This window comes from Schistocerca gregaria, chromosome 8, assembly GCF_023897955.1.
Source record: "Schistocerca gregaria isolate iqSchGreg1 chromosome 8, iqSchGreg1.2, whole genome shotgun sequence".
In the NCBI taxonomy this organism is placed as follows: Eukaryota; Metazoa; Arthropoda; class Insecta; order Orthoptera; family Acrididae; genus Schistocerca; species Schistocerca gregaria.
This window is the reverse complement of record NC_064927.1, coordinates 23793778-23809713: the sequence shown is the minus strand read 5'-3', so window position 1 is coordinate 23809713 and position 15936 is coordinate 23793778.

Sequence of the window (15936 nt, the reverse complement as noted above, 5' to 3'; positions counted from 1 at the left end):
ACTAACAGAGTGTTGATGAAACACAGAAGTTGCATCGGGATTCAATACAACAGTCACCATGCGCACTTTCCTCCATGGGAGTAATGTCTCTAAAAGTCTACGCTTTTATCGTTCCCTGGAAGACCAGTAGTAGCTTCCGATGCACATCTGGAGGCATTCTGTAGTCTGTGGACTATCAGAGTGTTGATGAGATACAGAAATTGCATTGGGATTGAATACAACAGTCATCATGCGCATTTTCCTCCATGGGAGTGACGTCTCATACAGAATACGCTTTGATCGTTCCCTTTAAGACCAGTAGTAGTTTCCGATGCACATCTGGAGGCATTCTGTAATCTGTAAACTATCAGAGTGTTGTTCAAACACAGAAATTGAATCGGGATTTAATACAACAGTCATCATGTGCACTTTCCTCCATGGGAGTAATGTCTCAAACAGTTTACGCTTTTATCGTTCCCTGGAAGACCAGTATAGTTTCCGATGCACAACTGGTTGCATTCTGTAGTCTGTGGACGATCAGAGTGTTGACGAAACACAGAATTTGCATCGGGATTGAATACAACAGTCACCATGCGTACTTTCCTCCTTGGGAGTAATGTCTCAAACAGTCTACGCTTTGATCGTTCCCTGCAGGACCAGTAGTAGTTTACGATGCCCATCTGGAGGCATTCTGTAATCTGTGGACCTTTAAAGTGTTGATGAAGCACAGAAATTGCCACGGGATTGAATACAACAGTCACCATGCGCACTTTCCTCCATGGGAGTAATGTCTCAAACAGTTTACGCATTGATCGTTCCCTGGAAGACCTGTAGTAGTTTCCGATGCACAACTAGGGACATTCTGTAATGTGTGGACTATCAGAGTGTTGATGAAACACAGAAATTACAATTAGGATTGAATACAACAGTCACCATGCGCACTTTCCTCCATGGGAGTAATGTCTCAAACAGTTTACGCTTTTATCGTTCCCTGGAAGACCAGTATAGATTCCGATGCACATCTTGGGGCATTCTTTAATCTGTGGACTATCAGAGTGTTGATGAAACACAGAAATTGCCTCCGGATTGAATACAACAGTCACCATGCGCACTTTCCTCCATGGGAGTAACGTCTCAAACAGTTTACGCTTTGATCGTTCCCTGGAAGACCAGTAGTAGTTTCCGATGCACATCTGGGGACATTCTGTAATGTGTGGACTATCAGAGTGTTGATGAAACACAGAAATTGCAATCAGGATTGAATACAACAGTCACCATGCGCACTTTCCTCCTTGGGAGTAATGTCTCAAACAGATTACGTTTTGATCGTTCCCTGGAAAACCAGTAGTAGTTTGCGATGCACATGTGGAGGCATTCCGCAATCTGTGGACTAACAGAGTGTTGATGAAACACAGAAGTTGCATCGGGATTCAATACAACAGTCACCATGCGCACTTTCCTCCATGGGAGTAATGTCTCTAAAAGTCTAAGCTTTTATCGTTCCCTGCAAGACCAGTAGTAGCTTCCGATGCACATCTGGAGGCATTCTGCAATCTGTGGACTAACAGAGTGTTGATAAAACACAGAATTTGCATCGGGATTGAATATAACAGTCACCATGCGCACTTTCCTCCTTGCGAGTAATGTCTCAAACAGTCTACGCTTTGATCGTTCAATGCAGGACCAGTAGTAGTTTACGATGCACATCTAGAGGCATTCTGTCATCTGTGGACCTTCGAAGTGTTGATGAAGCACAGAAATTGCCACGGGATTGAATCCAACAGTCACCATGAGCACTTTCCTCCATGGGAGTAATGTCTCAAACTGTTTACGCATTGATCGTTCTCTGGAAGTCCTGTAGTAGTTTCCGATGCACAACTGGGGACATTCTGTAATGTGTGGACTATCAGAGTGTTGATAAAACACAGAAATTACCATCATGATTGGATACAACAGTCACCATGCGCACTTTCCTCCATGGGAGGAATGTCTCAAACAGTTTACGCTTTTATCGTACCCTGGAAGACCAGTATAGTTTCCGATGCACATCTTGGGGCATTCTTTAATCTGTGGACTATCAGAGTGTTGATGACACACAGAAATTGCCTCGGGATTGTATACAACAGTCACCATGCGCACTTTCCTCCATGGGAGTAATGTCTCATACAGTTTACGCTTTGATCGTTCCCTGGAAGACCAGTAGTAGTTTCCGATGCACATCTGGGGACATTCTGTAATGTGTGGACTATCAGAGTGTTGATGAAACACAGAAATTGCAATCAGGATTGAATACAACAGTCACCATGCGCACTTTCCTCCTTGGGAGTAATGTCTCAAACAGATTACGTTTTGATCGTTCCCTGGAAGACCTGTAGTAGTTTGCGATGCACATCTGGAGGCATTCCGCAATCTGTGGACTAACAGAGTGTTGATGAAACACAGAAGTTGCATCGGGATTCAATACAACAGTCACCATGCGCACTTTCCTCCATGGGAGTAATGTCTCTAAAAGTCTACGCTTTTATCGTTCCCTGCAAGACCAGTGGTAGCTTCCGATGCACATCTGGAGGAATTCTGTAGTCTGTGGACTATCAGAGTGTTGATGAGACACAGAAATTGCATTGGGATTGAATACAACAGTCATCATGCGCATTTTCCTCCATGGGAGTGACGTCTCATACAGAATACGCTTTGATCGTTCCCTTTAAGACCAGTAGTAGTTTCCGATGCACATCTGGAGGCATTCTGTAATCTGTAAACTATCAGAGTGTTGTTCAAACACAGAAATTGAATCGGGATTTAATACAACAGTCATCATGCGCACTTTCCTCCATGGGAGTAATGTCTCAAACAGTTTACGCTTTTATCGTTCTCTGGAAGACCAGTATAGTTTCCGATGCACATCTGGTGTCATTCTATAGTCTGTGGACTATCAGAGTGTTGATGAAACACAGAATTTGCATCGGGATTGAATACAACAGTCACCATGCGCACTTTCCTCCTTGGGAGTAATGTCTCAAACAGTCTACGCTTTGATCGTTCCCTGCAGGACCAGTAGTAGTTTACGATGCCCATCTGGAGGCATTCTGTAATCTGTGGACCCTTAAAGTGTTGATGAAGCACAGAAATTGCCACGGGATTGAATACAACAGTCACCATGCGCACTTTCCTCCATGGGAGTAATGTCTCAAACAGTTTACGCATTGATCGTTCCCTGGATGACCTGTAGTAGTTTCCGATGCACAACTGGGGACATTCTATAATGTGTGGACTATCAGAGTGTTGATGAAACACAGAAATTACAATTAGGATTGAATACAACAGTCACCATGCGCACTTTCCTCCATGGGAGTAATGTCTCAAACAGTTTACGCTTTTATCGTTCCCTGGAAGACCAGTATAGTTTCCGATGCACATCTTAGGGCATTCTTTAATCTGTGGACTATCAGAGTGTTGATGAAACACAGATATTGCCTCCGGATTGAATACAACAGTCACCATGCGCACTTTCCTCCATGGGAGTAATGTCTCAAACAGTTTACGCTTTTATCGTTCCCTGGAAGACCAGTATAGTTTCCGATGCACATCTGGGGGCATTCTGTAGACTGTGGACTATCAGAGTGTTGATGAAACACAGAAATTGTCTCGGGATTGAATACAACAGACATCATGCGCACTTTCCTACATGGTAGTAATGTTTCAAACAGTCTACGGTTGGATCGTTTCCTGGAAGACCAGCAGTAGTATCCGATGCCCATCGGGAGGCATTCTGTAATCTTTGGACCTTTAAAGTGTTGATGAAACACAGAAATTGCATCAGGATTGAATACAACAGTCACCATGCGCACTTTCCTCCATGGGAGTAATGTCTCAACAGTTTACGCTTTCAATGTTCCCTGGAAGACCAGTAGCAGTTTCCGATGCACATCTGTTTGCATTCTGTAATGTGTTTACTATCAGAGTGTTGATGAAACACAGAAATTGCATCGGGATTGAATACAACAGTCACCATGCGCACTTTCCTCCATGGGAGTAATGTCTCAAACAGTCTACGCTTTGATCGTTCAATGCAAGACCAGTAGAAGTTTCCGATGCACATCTGGAGGCATTCTGTAATCTAAGGACCTTCAGAGTGTTGATGAAACACAGATATTGCCGCGGGATTGAATACAACAGTCACCATGCGCACTTTCCTCCATGGGAGTAATGTCTCAAGCAGTCTACGTTTTGATCGTTCCCTGGAAGACCAGTAGTAGTTTCCGATGCACATCTGGAGGCATTCTGTAATCTGTCACCTATCTGAGTGTTGATGAAACACAGAAATTGCATCGGGATTGAATACAACAGACTCCATGCAAACTTTCCTCCATGGAAGTAATGTCTCTAACAATCTACGCTTTGATCGTTCCCTGCAAGACCAGTAGTAGTTTCCGATGAACATCTGGAGGCATTCTGCAATCTGTGGACCTTCAAAGTGTTGATGAAACACAGAAATTGCCTTGGGATTGAATACAACAGTCACCATGCGCTCTTTCCTCAATGGGAGTAATGTCTCTAACAGTCTACGCTTTGATCGTTCCTGGAACACCAGTAAAAGTTTCCGATGCACATCTGGAGGCATTCTGTAATCAGTGGACCTTCAAAGTGTTGATGAGTCACAGAAATTGCATCGGGATTGAATACAACAGTCACCATGCGCAATTTTCCTAAATGGGAGTAATGTCTCAAACAGTCTAGGACTCGTTCGGTCCCTGGAAGAGCAGTAGTAGTTTCCGATGTACATCTGGAGGCATTCTGTAATCTGTGGACCATCAAAGTGTTGATGAGACACAGGAATTGTATCGGGATTGAATACAGCAGTCACCATGCGCACTTTCCTACATTGGAGTAATGTCACAAAAATTCTACGCTTTGATCGTTCCCTTGAAGACCAGTAGTAGTTTCCGATGCACAACTGGATTCATTCTGTAGTCTGTGGACTATCAGAGTGTTGATGAAACACAGAAATTGCTTCGGGATTGAATACAACAGTCACCATGCGCACTTTCCTCCATGGGAGTAATGTCTCAAACAGTTTACGCTTTGATCGTTCCCTGGAAGACCAGTAGTAGTTTCCGATTCACATCTGGGGACATTCTGTAATGTGTGGACTATCAGAGTGTTGATGAAACACAGAAATTGCAATCAGGATTGAATACAACAGTCACCATGTGCACTTTCCTCCTTGGGAGTAATGTCTCAAACAGTTTACGCCTTGGTCGTTTCCTGGAACACAAGTAGTAGTTTCCGATGCACATCTGGAGGCATTCTGTAATCAGTGGACCTTCAAAGTGTTGATGAGACACAGAAATTGCATCGGGATTGAATACAACAGTCACCATGCGCAATTTTCCTAAATGGGAGTAATGTCTCATACAGTCTAGGACTTGATCGTTCCCTGGAAGAGGGGTAGTAGTTTCCGATGCACATCTGGAGGCATTCTGTAATCTGTGGACCATCAAAGTGTTGATGAGACACAGAAATTGTATCGGGACTGAATACAACAGTCACCATGCGCACTTTCCTCCATGGGAGTAATGTCTCAAACAGTTTACGCTTTGATCGTTCCCTGGAAGACCAGTAGTAGTTTCCGATGCACATCTGGGGACATTCTGTAATCTGTGGACTAACAGAGTGTTGTTGAAACACAGAAATTGCATCGGGATTGAATACAACAGTCACCATGCGAACTTTCCTCCATGGGAGTAATGTCTCAAACTGTCTACGCTTTGATGGTTTTCTGGAAGACCAGTAGTAGTTTCCCATGCACATCTTTGGTCATTCTGTAATGTGTGAACTATCAGGGTGTTGATGAAACCCAGAAATTGCAAACAGGAGTGAATACAACAGTCACCATGCGCACTTTCCTCCATGGGAGTAATGTCTCAAACAGTTTACGTTTTGATCGTTCCCTGGAAAACCTGTAGTAGTTTCCGATGCACATCTGGAGGCATTCTGTAATCTGTGGACTAACAGAGTGTTGATGAAACACAAAAATTGCATCGGGATTCAATACAACAGTCACCATGCGCACTTTCCTCCATGGGAGTAATGTCTCTAACAGTCTACGTTTTGATCGTTCCCTGCAAGACCAGTAGTAGTTTCCGATGCACATCTGGATTCATTCTGTAATCTGTGGACCTTCAATGTGTTTATGAAACACAGGAATTGCCGCGAGATTGAATACAACAATCAACCATGCGCACTTTCCTTCATGGGAGTAATGTCTCAAACAGTCTACGCTTTTATCGTTCCCTGGAAGACCAGTAGTAGTTTCCGATGCACATCTGGAGGCATTCTGTAATCTGTCACCTATCTGAGTGTTGATGAAACACAGAAATTGCATCGGGATTGAATACAACAGACACCATGCAAACTTTCCTCCATGGGAGTAATGTCTCAAACAGTTTACGCTTTGGTCGTTTCCTGGAACACCAGTAGTAGTTTCCGATGCACATCTGGAGGCATTCTGTAATCAGTGGACCTTCAATGTGTTGATGAGACACAGAAATTGCATCGGGATTGAATACAACGGTCACCATGCGCAATTTTCCTAAATGGGAGTAATGTCTCAAACAGTCTAGGACTTGATCGTTCCCTGGAAGAGCAGTAGTAGTTTCCGATGCACATCTGGAGGCATTCTGTAATCTGTGGACCATCAAAGTGTTGATGAGACACAGAAATTGTTTCGGGATTGAATACAACAGTCACCATGCGCACTTTCCTCCATGGGAGTAATGTCTCAAACAGTTTACGCTTTGATCGGTCCCTGGAAGACCAGTAGTAGTTTCCGATGCACATCTGGGGACATTCTGTAATGTGTGGACTATCAGAGTGTTGATGAAACACAGAAATTGCAATCAGGATTGAATACAACAGTCACCATGCGCACTTTCCCCCTTGGGAGTAATGTCTCAAACAGTTTACGTTTTGATCGTTCCCTGGAAGACCTGTAGTAGTTTCCGATGCACATCTGAAGGCATTCTGCAATCTGTGGACTAACAGAGTGTTGATGAAACACAGAAGTTGCATCGGAAATCAATACAACAGTCACCATGCGCACTTTCCTCCATGGGGGTAATGTCTCTAACAGTCTACGCTTTGATCGTTCCCTGCAAGACCAGTAGTAGTTTTGATGCACATCTGGAGGCATTCTGTAATCTGTGGACCTTCAAAGTGTTTATGAAACACAGGAATTGCCGCGAGATTGAATACAACAGTCAACCATGCGCACTTTCCTTCATGGGAGTAATGTCTCAAACAGTCTACGCTTTGATCGTTCCCTGGAAGACCAGTAGTAGTTTCCGATGCACATCTGGAGGCATTCTGTAATCTGTAACCTATCTGAGTGTTGATGAAACACAGAAATTGTATCGGGATTGAATACAACAGACACCATGCAAACTTTCCTCCATGGGAGTAATGTCTCTAACAATCTACGCTTTGATCGTTCCCTGCAAGACCAGTAATAGTTTCCGATGCACATCTGGGGGCATTCTGCAATCTGTGGACCTTCAAAGTGTTGATGAGACACAGAAATTGCATCGGGATTGAATACAACAGTCACCACGCGCAATTTTCCTAAATGGGAGTAATGTCTCAAACAGTCTAGGACTTGATCGGTCCCTGGAAGAGCAGTAGTACTTTCCGATGCACATCTGGAGGCATTCTGTAATCTGTGGACCATCAAAGTGTTGATGAGACAGAGAAATTGCATCGGGATTGAATACAACAGTCACCATGCGCACTTTCCTACATTGGAGTAATGTCACAAAAATTCTACGCTTTGATCGTTCCATTGAAGACCAGTAGTAGTTTCCGATGCACATCTGGATTCATTCTGTAGTCTGTGGACTATCAGAGTGTTGATGAAACACAGAAATTGCTTCGGGATTGAATACAACAGTCACCATGCCCACTTTCCTCCATGGGAGTAATGTCTCAAACATTTTACGCTTTGATCGTTCCCTGGAAGACCAGTAGTAGTTTCCGATGCAGATCTGGGGACATTCTGTAATGTGTGGACTATCAGAGTGTTGATGAAACACAGAAATTGCAATCAGGATTGAATACAACATTCACCATGTGCACTTTCCTCCTTGGGAGTAATGTCTCTAACAGTTTACGTTTTGATCGTTCCCTGGATGACCAGGAGTATTTTCCGATGCACATCTGGAGGCATTCTGTTATCTGTGGACTATCAGAGTGTTGTTGAAACACAGAAATTGCACCGGGATTGAATACAACAGTCACCATGCGAAATTTCCTCCATGGGAGTAATGTCTCAAACTGTCTACGCTTTGATGGTTTTCTGGAAGACCAGTAGTAGTTTCCGATGCACATCTTTGGTCATTCTGTAATGTGTGAACTATCAGAGTGTTGATAAAACCCAGAAATTGCAAACAGGAGTAAATACAACAGTCACTATGCGCATTTTCCTCCATGGGAGTAATGCCTCAAACAGTTTACGTTTTTATCGTTCCCTGGAAAACCTGTAGTAGTTTCCGATGCACATCTGGAGGCATTCTGTAATCTGTGGACTAACAGAGTGTTGATGAAACACAGATATTGCATCGGGATTCAATACAACCGTCACCATGCGCACTTTCCTCCATGGGAGTAATGTCTCTAACAGTCTACGCTTTGATCGTTCCCTGCAAGACCAGTAGTAGTTTCCGATGCACATCTGGAGGCATTCTGTAATCTGTGGACCTTCAATGTGTTTATGAAACACAGGAATTGCCGCGAGATTGAATACAACTGTCAACCATGCGCACTTTCCTTCATGGGAGTAATGTCTCAAACAGTCTACGCATTGATCGTTCCCTGGAAGAAGAGTACTAGTTTCCGATGCACATCTGGAGGCATTCTGTAATCAGTGGACCTTCAAAGTGTTGATGAGACACAGAAATTGTATCGGGATTGAATACAACAGTCACCATGCGCACTTTCCTCCATGGGAGTAATGTCTCAAACAGTTTACGCTTTAATCGTTCCCTGGAAGACCAGTAGTAGTTTCCGATGCACATCTGGGGACATTCTGTAATGTGTGGACTATCAGAGTGTTGATGAAACACAGAAATTGCAATCAGGATTGAATACAACAGTCACCATGTGCACTTTCCCACTTGGGAGTAATGTCTCAAACAGTTTACGTTTTGATCGTTCCCTGGAAGACTTGTAGTAGTTTCCGATGCACATCTGGAGGCACTCAGTAATCTGTCACCTATCTGAGTGTTGATGAAACACAGAAATTGCATCGGGATTGAATACAACAGACACCATGCAAACTTTCCTCCATGGGAGTAATGTCTCAAACAGTCTACGCTTTGATCGTTTCCTGGAACACCAGTAGTAGTTTCCGATGCACATCTGGAGGCATTCTGTAATCAGTGGACCTTCAAAGTGTTGATGAGACACAGAAATTGCATCGGGATTGAATACAACAGTCACCATGCGCAATTTTCCTAAATGGGAGTAATGTCTCAAACAGTCTAGGACTTGATCGGTCCCTGGAAGAGCAGTAGTAGTTTCCGATGCACATCTGGAGGCATTCTGTAATCTGTGGACCATCAAAGTGTTGATGAGACACAGAAATTGCATCGGGATTGTATACAACAGTCACCATGCGCACTTTCCTACATTGGAGTAATGTCACAAAAATTCTACGCTTTGATCGTTCCCTTGAAGACCAGTAGTAGTTTCCGATGCACATCTGGATTCATTCTGTAGTCTGTGGACTATCAGAGTGTTGATGAAACACAGATATTGCTTCGGGATTGAATACAACAGTCACCATGCGCACTTTCCTCCATGGGAGTAATGTCTCAAACAGTTTACGCTTTGATCGTTCCCTGGAAGACCAGTAGTAGTTTCCGATGCACATCTGGGGACATTCTGTAATGTGTGGACTATCAGAGTGTTGATGAAACACAGAAATTGCAATCAGGATTGAATACAACAGTCACCATGTGCACTTTCCTCCTTGGGAGTAATGTCTCTAACAGTTTACGTTTTGATCGTTCCCTGGAAGACCTGTAGTAGTTTCCGATGCACATCTGGAGGCATTCCGCAATCTGTGGACTAACAGAGTGTTGTTGAAACACAGAAATTGCATCGGGCTTGAATACAACAGTCAACATGCGCACTTTCCTCCATGGGATTAATGTCTCAAACAGTCTAGGCTCTGATCGTTCCCTGGATGACCAGGAGTATTTTCCGATGCACATCTGGAGGCATTCTGTTATCTGTGGACTATCAGAGTGTTGGTGAAACACAGAAATTGCATCGTGATTGAATACAACAGTCACCATGCGAACTTTCCTCCATGGATGTAATGTCTCAAACTGTCTACGCTTTGATGGTTTTCTGGAAGAACAGTAGTAGTTTCCGATGCACATCTTTGGTCATTCTGTAATGTGTGAACTATCAGAGTGTTGATGAAACCCAGAAATTGCAAACAGGAGTGAATACAACAGTCACCATGCTTACTTTCCTGCATGGGAGTAATGTCTCAAACAGTTTACGATTTGATCGTTCCCTGGAAAACCTGTAGTAGTTTCCGATGCACATCTGGAGGCATTCTGTAATCTGTGGACTAACAGAGTGTTGATGAAACACAGAAATTGCATCGGGATTCAATGCAACAGTCACCATGCGCACTTTACTCCATGGGAGTAATGTCTCTAAAAGTCTACGCTTTGATCGTTCCCTGCAAGACCAGTAGTAGTTTCCGATGCACATCTGGAGGCATTCTGTAATCTGTGGACCTTCAATGTGTTTATGAAACACAGGCATTGCCGCGAGATTGAATACAACAGTCAACCATGCGCACTTTCCTTCATGGGAGTAATGTCTCAAACAGTCTACGCTTTGATCGTTCCCTGGAAGACCAGTAGTAGTTTCCGATGCACATCTGGAGGCATTCTGTAATCTGTCACCTATCTGAGTGTTGATGAAACACAGAAATTGCATCGGGATTGAATACAACTGACACCATGCAAACTTTCCTCCATGGGAGTAATGTCTAAAACAGTTTACGCTTTGATCGTTTCCTGGAACACCAGTAGTAGTTTCCGATGCACATCTGGAGGCATTCTGTAATCAGTGGACCTTCAAAGTGTTGATGAGACACAGAAATTGCATCGGGATTGAATACAACAGTCACCATGCGCAATTTTCCTAAATGGGAGTAATGTCTCAAACAGTTTACGCTTTGATCGTTCCCTGGAAGACCAGTAGTAGTTTCCGATGCACATCTGGGGACATTCTGTAATGTGTGGACTATCAGAGTGTTGATGAAACACAGCAATTGCAATCAGGATTGAATGCAACAGTCACCATGTGCACTTTCCGCCTTGGCCGTAATGTCTCAAACAGTTTACGTTTTGATCGTTAACTGGAAGACCTCTAGTAGTTTCCGATGCACATCTGGAGGCATTCCGCAATCTGTGGACTAACAGAGTGTTGTTGAAACACAGAAATTGCATCGGGATTGAATACAACAGTCACCATGCGAACTTTCCTCCATGGGAGTAATGTTTCAAACTGTCTACGCTTTGATGGTTTCCTGGAAGAGCAGTAGTAGTTTCCGATGCACATCTGGATGCATTCTGTATTCTGTGGACCTTCAAAGTGTTGATGAGACACAGAAATGGCATTGGGATTGAATACAACAGTCACCATGCGCACTTTCCTACATGGGGGTAATGTCACAAAAATTCTACGCTATGATCGTACCCTGGAAGACCAGAAGTAGTTTCCGATGCACATCTGGAAGCATTCTGTAGTCTGTGGACTATCAGAGTGTTGATGAAACACAGAAATTGCATCGGGATTGAATACAACAGTCACCATACGCACTTTCCTCCATGGGAGTAATGTCTCAAACAGTTTACGCTTTGATCGTTCCCTGTAAGACCAGTAGTAGTTTCCGATGCACATCTGGGGTCATTCTGTAATGTGTGGACTAACAGATTTTTGATGAAACCCAGAAATTGCAAACAGGATTGAATACAACAGTCACCATGCGCACTTTCCTCCATGGGAGTAATGTCTCTAACAATCTACGCTGTGATCGTTCCCTGCAAGACCAGTAGTAGTTTCCGATGCACATCTGGAGGCATTCTGTAATCTGTGGACCTTCAAAGTGTTTATGAAACACAGGAATTGCCGCGAGATTGAATACAACAGTCAACCATACGCACTTTCCTTCATGGAAGTAATGTCTCAAACAGTCTACGCTTTGATCGTTCCCTGGAAGACCAGTAGTAGTTTCCGATGCACATCTGGAGGCATTCTGTAATCTGTCACCTATCTCAGTGTTGATGAAACACAGAAATTGCATCGGGATTGAATACAACAGACCCCATGCAAACTTTCCTCATTGGGAGTAATGTCTCTAACAGTCTACGCTTTGATCGTTCCCTGCAAGACCAGTAGTAGTTTCCGATGCACATATGGAGGCATTCTGCAATCTGTGGACCTTCAAAGTGTTGATGAAACACAGAAATTGCCTTGGGATTGAATACAACAGTCACCATGCGCTCTTTCCTCTATGGGAGTAATGTCTCTAACAGTCTACGCTTTGATCGTTTCCTGGAACACCAGTAGTAGTTTCCGATGCACATCTGGAGGCATTCTGCAATCTGTGGACCTTCAAAGTGTTGAAGAAACGCAGAAATTGCCTTGGGATTGAATACAACAGTCACCATGCGCTCTTTCCTATATGGGAGTAATGTCTCTAACAGTCTACGCATTGATCGCTTCCTGGAACACCAGTAGTAGTTTCCGATGCACATCTGGAGGCATTCTGTAATCAGTGGACCTTCAAAGTGTTGATGAGACACAGAAATTGCATCGGGATTGAATACAACAGTCACCATGCGCAATTTTCCTAAAAGGGAGTAATGTCTCAAACAGTCTAGGACTTGATCGGTCCCTGGAAGAGCAGTAGTAGTTTCCGATGCACATCTGGAGGCATTCTGTAATCTGTGGACCATCAAAGTGTTAATGAGACACAGAAATTGCATCGGGATTGTATACAACAGTCACCATGCGCACTTTCCTACATTGGAGTAATGTAACAAAAATTCTACGCTTTGATCGTTCCCTTGAAGACCAGTAGTAGTTTCCGATGCACATCTGGATTCATTCTGTAGTCTGTGGACTATCAGAGTGTTGATGAAACACAGATATTGCTTCGGGATTGAATACAACAGTCACCATGCGCACTTTCCTACATGGGAGTAATGTCTCAAACAGTTTACGCTTTGATCGTTCCCTGGAAGACCAGTAGTAGTTTCCGATGCACATCTGGGGACATTCTGTAATGTGTGGACTATCAGAGTGTTGATGAAACACAGAAATTGCAATCAGGATTGAATACAACAGTCACCATGTGCACTTTCCTCCTTGGGAGTAATGTCTCTAACAGTTTACGTTTTGATCGTTCCCTGGAAGACCTGTAGTAGTTTCCGATGCACATCTGGAGGCATTCCGCAATCTGTGGACTAACAGAGTGTTGTTGAAACACAGAAATTGCATCGGGGTTGAATACAACAGTCAACATGCGCACTTTCCTCCATGGGATTAATGTCTCAAACAGTCTAGGCTTTGATCGTTCCCTGGATGACCAGGAGTATTTTCCGATGCACATCTGGAGGCATTCTGTTATCTGTGGACTATCAGAGTGTTGGTGAAACACAGAAATTGCATCGGGATTGAATACAACAGTCACCATGCGAACTTTCCTCCATGGATGTAATGTCTCAAACTGTCTACGCTTTGATGGTTTTCTGGAAGACCAGTAGTAGTTTCCGATGCACATCTTTGGTCATTCTGTAATGTGTGAACTATCAGAGTGTTGATGAAACCCAGAAATTGCAAACAGGAGTGAATACAACAGTCACCATGCACACTTTCCTCCATGGGAGTAATGTCTCAAACAGTTTACGTTTTGATCGTTCCCTGGAAAACCTGTAGTAGTTTCCGATGCACATCTGGAGGCATTCTGTAATCTGTGGACTAACAGAGTGTTGATGAAACACAGAAATTGCATCGGGATTCAATACAACAGTCACCATGCGCACTTTCCTCCATGGGAGTAATGTCTCTAAAAGTCTACGCTTTGATCGTTCCCTGCAAGACCAGTAGTAGTTTCCGATGCACATCTGGAGGCATTCTGTAATGTGTGGACTATCAGAGTGTTGATGAAACACAGAAATTGCAATCAGGATTGAATACAACAGTCACCATGCGCACTTTCCTACATGGGGGTAATGTCACAAAAATTCTACGCTATGATCGTACCCTGGAAGACCAGAAGTAGTTTCCGATGCACATCTGGAAGCATTCTGTAGTCTGTGGACTATCAGAGTGTTGATGAAACACAGAAATTGCATCGGGATTGAATACAACAGTCACCATACGCACTTTCCTCCATGGGAGTAATGTTTCAAACAGTTTACGCTTTGATCGTTCCCTGGAAGACCAGTAGTAGTTTCCGATGCACATCTGGGGTCATTCTGTAATGTGTGGACTATCAGATTTTTGATGAAACCCAGAAATTGCAAACAGGATTGAATACAACAGTCACCATGCGCACTTTCCTCCATGGGAGTAATGTCTCTAACAATCTACGCTGTGATCGTTCGCTGCAAGACCAGTAGTAGTTTCCGATGCACATCTGGAGGCATTCTGTAATCTGTGGACCTTCAAAGTGTTTATGAAACACAGGAATTGCCGCGAGATTGAATACAACAGTCAACCATACGCACTTTCCTTCATGGAAGTAATGTCTCAAACAGTCTACGCTTTGATCGTTCCCTGGAAGACCAGTAGTAGTTTCCGATGCACATCTGGAGGCATTCTGTAATCTGTCACCTATCTGAGTGTTGATGAAACACAGAAATTGCATCGGGATTGAATACAACAGACCCCATGCAAACTTTCCTCATTGGGAGTAATGTCTCTAACAGTCTACGCTTTGATCGTTCCCTGCAAGACCAGTAGTAGTTTCCGATGCACATATGGAGGCATTCTGCTATCTGTGGACCTTCAAAGTGTTGATGAAACACAGAAATTGCCTTGGGATTGAATACAACAGTCACCATGCGCTCTTTCCTCTATGGGAGTAATGTCTCTAACAGTCTACGCTTTGATCGTTTCCTGGAACACCAGTAGTAGTTTCCGATGCACATCTGGAGGCATTCTGCAATCTGTGGACCTTCAAAGTGTTGATGAAACGCAGAAATTGCCTTGGGATTGAATACAACAGTCACCATGCGCTCTTTCCTCTATGGGAGTAATGTCTCTAACAGTCTACGCTTTGATCGTTTCCTGGAACACCAGTAGTAGTTTCCGATGCACATCTGGAGGCATTCTGTAATCAGTGGACCTTCAAAGTGTTGATGAGACACAGAAATTGTATCGGGATTGAATACAACAGTCACCATGCGCACTTTCCTCCATGGGAGTAATGTCTCAAACAGTTTACGCTTTGGTCGTTTCCTGGAACACCAGTAGTAGTTTCCGATGCACATCTGGAGGCATTCTGTAATCAGTGGACCTTCAAAGTGTTGATGAGACACAGAAATTGTATCGGGATTGAATACAACAGTCACCATGCGCACTTTCCTTCATGGGAGTAATGTCTCAAACAGTTTACGCTTTAATCGTTCCCTGGAAGACCAGTAGTAGTTTCCGATGCACATCTGGGGACATTCTGTAATGTGTGGACTATCAGAGTGTTGATGAAACACAGAAATTGCAATCAGGATTGAATACAACAGTCACCATGTGCACTTTCCCACTTGGGAGTAATGTCTCAAACAGTTTACGTTTTGATCGTTCCCTGGAAGACTTGTAGTAGTTTCCGATGCACATCTGGAGGCACTCAGTAATCTGTCACCTATCTGA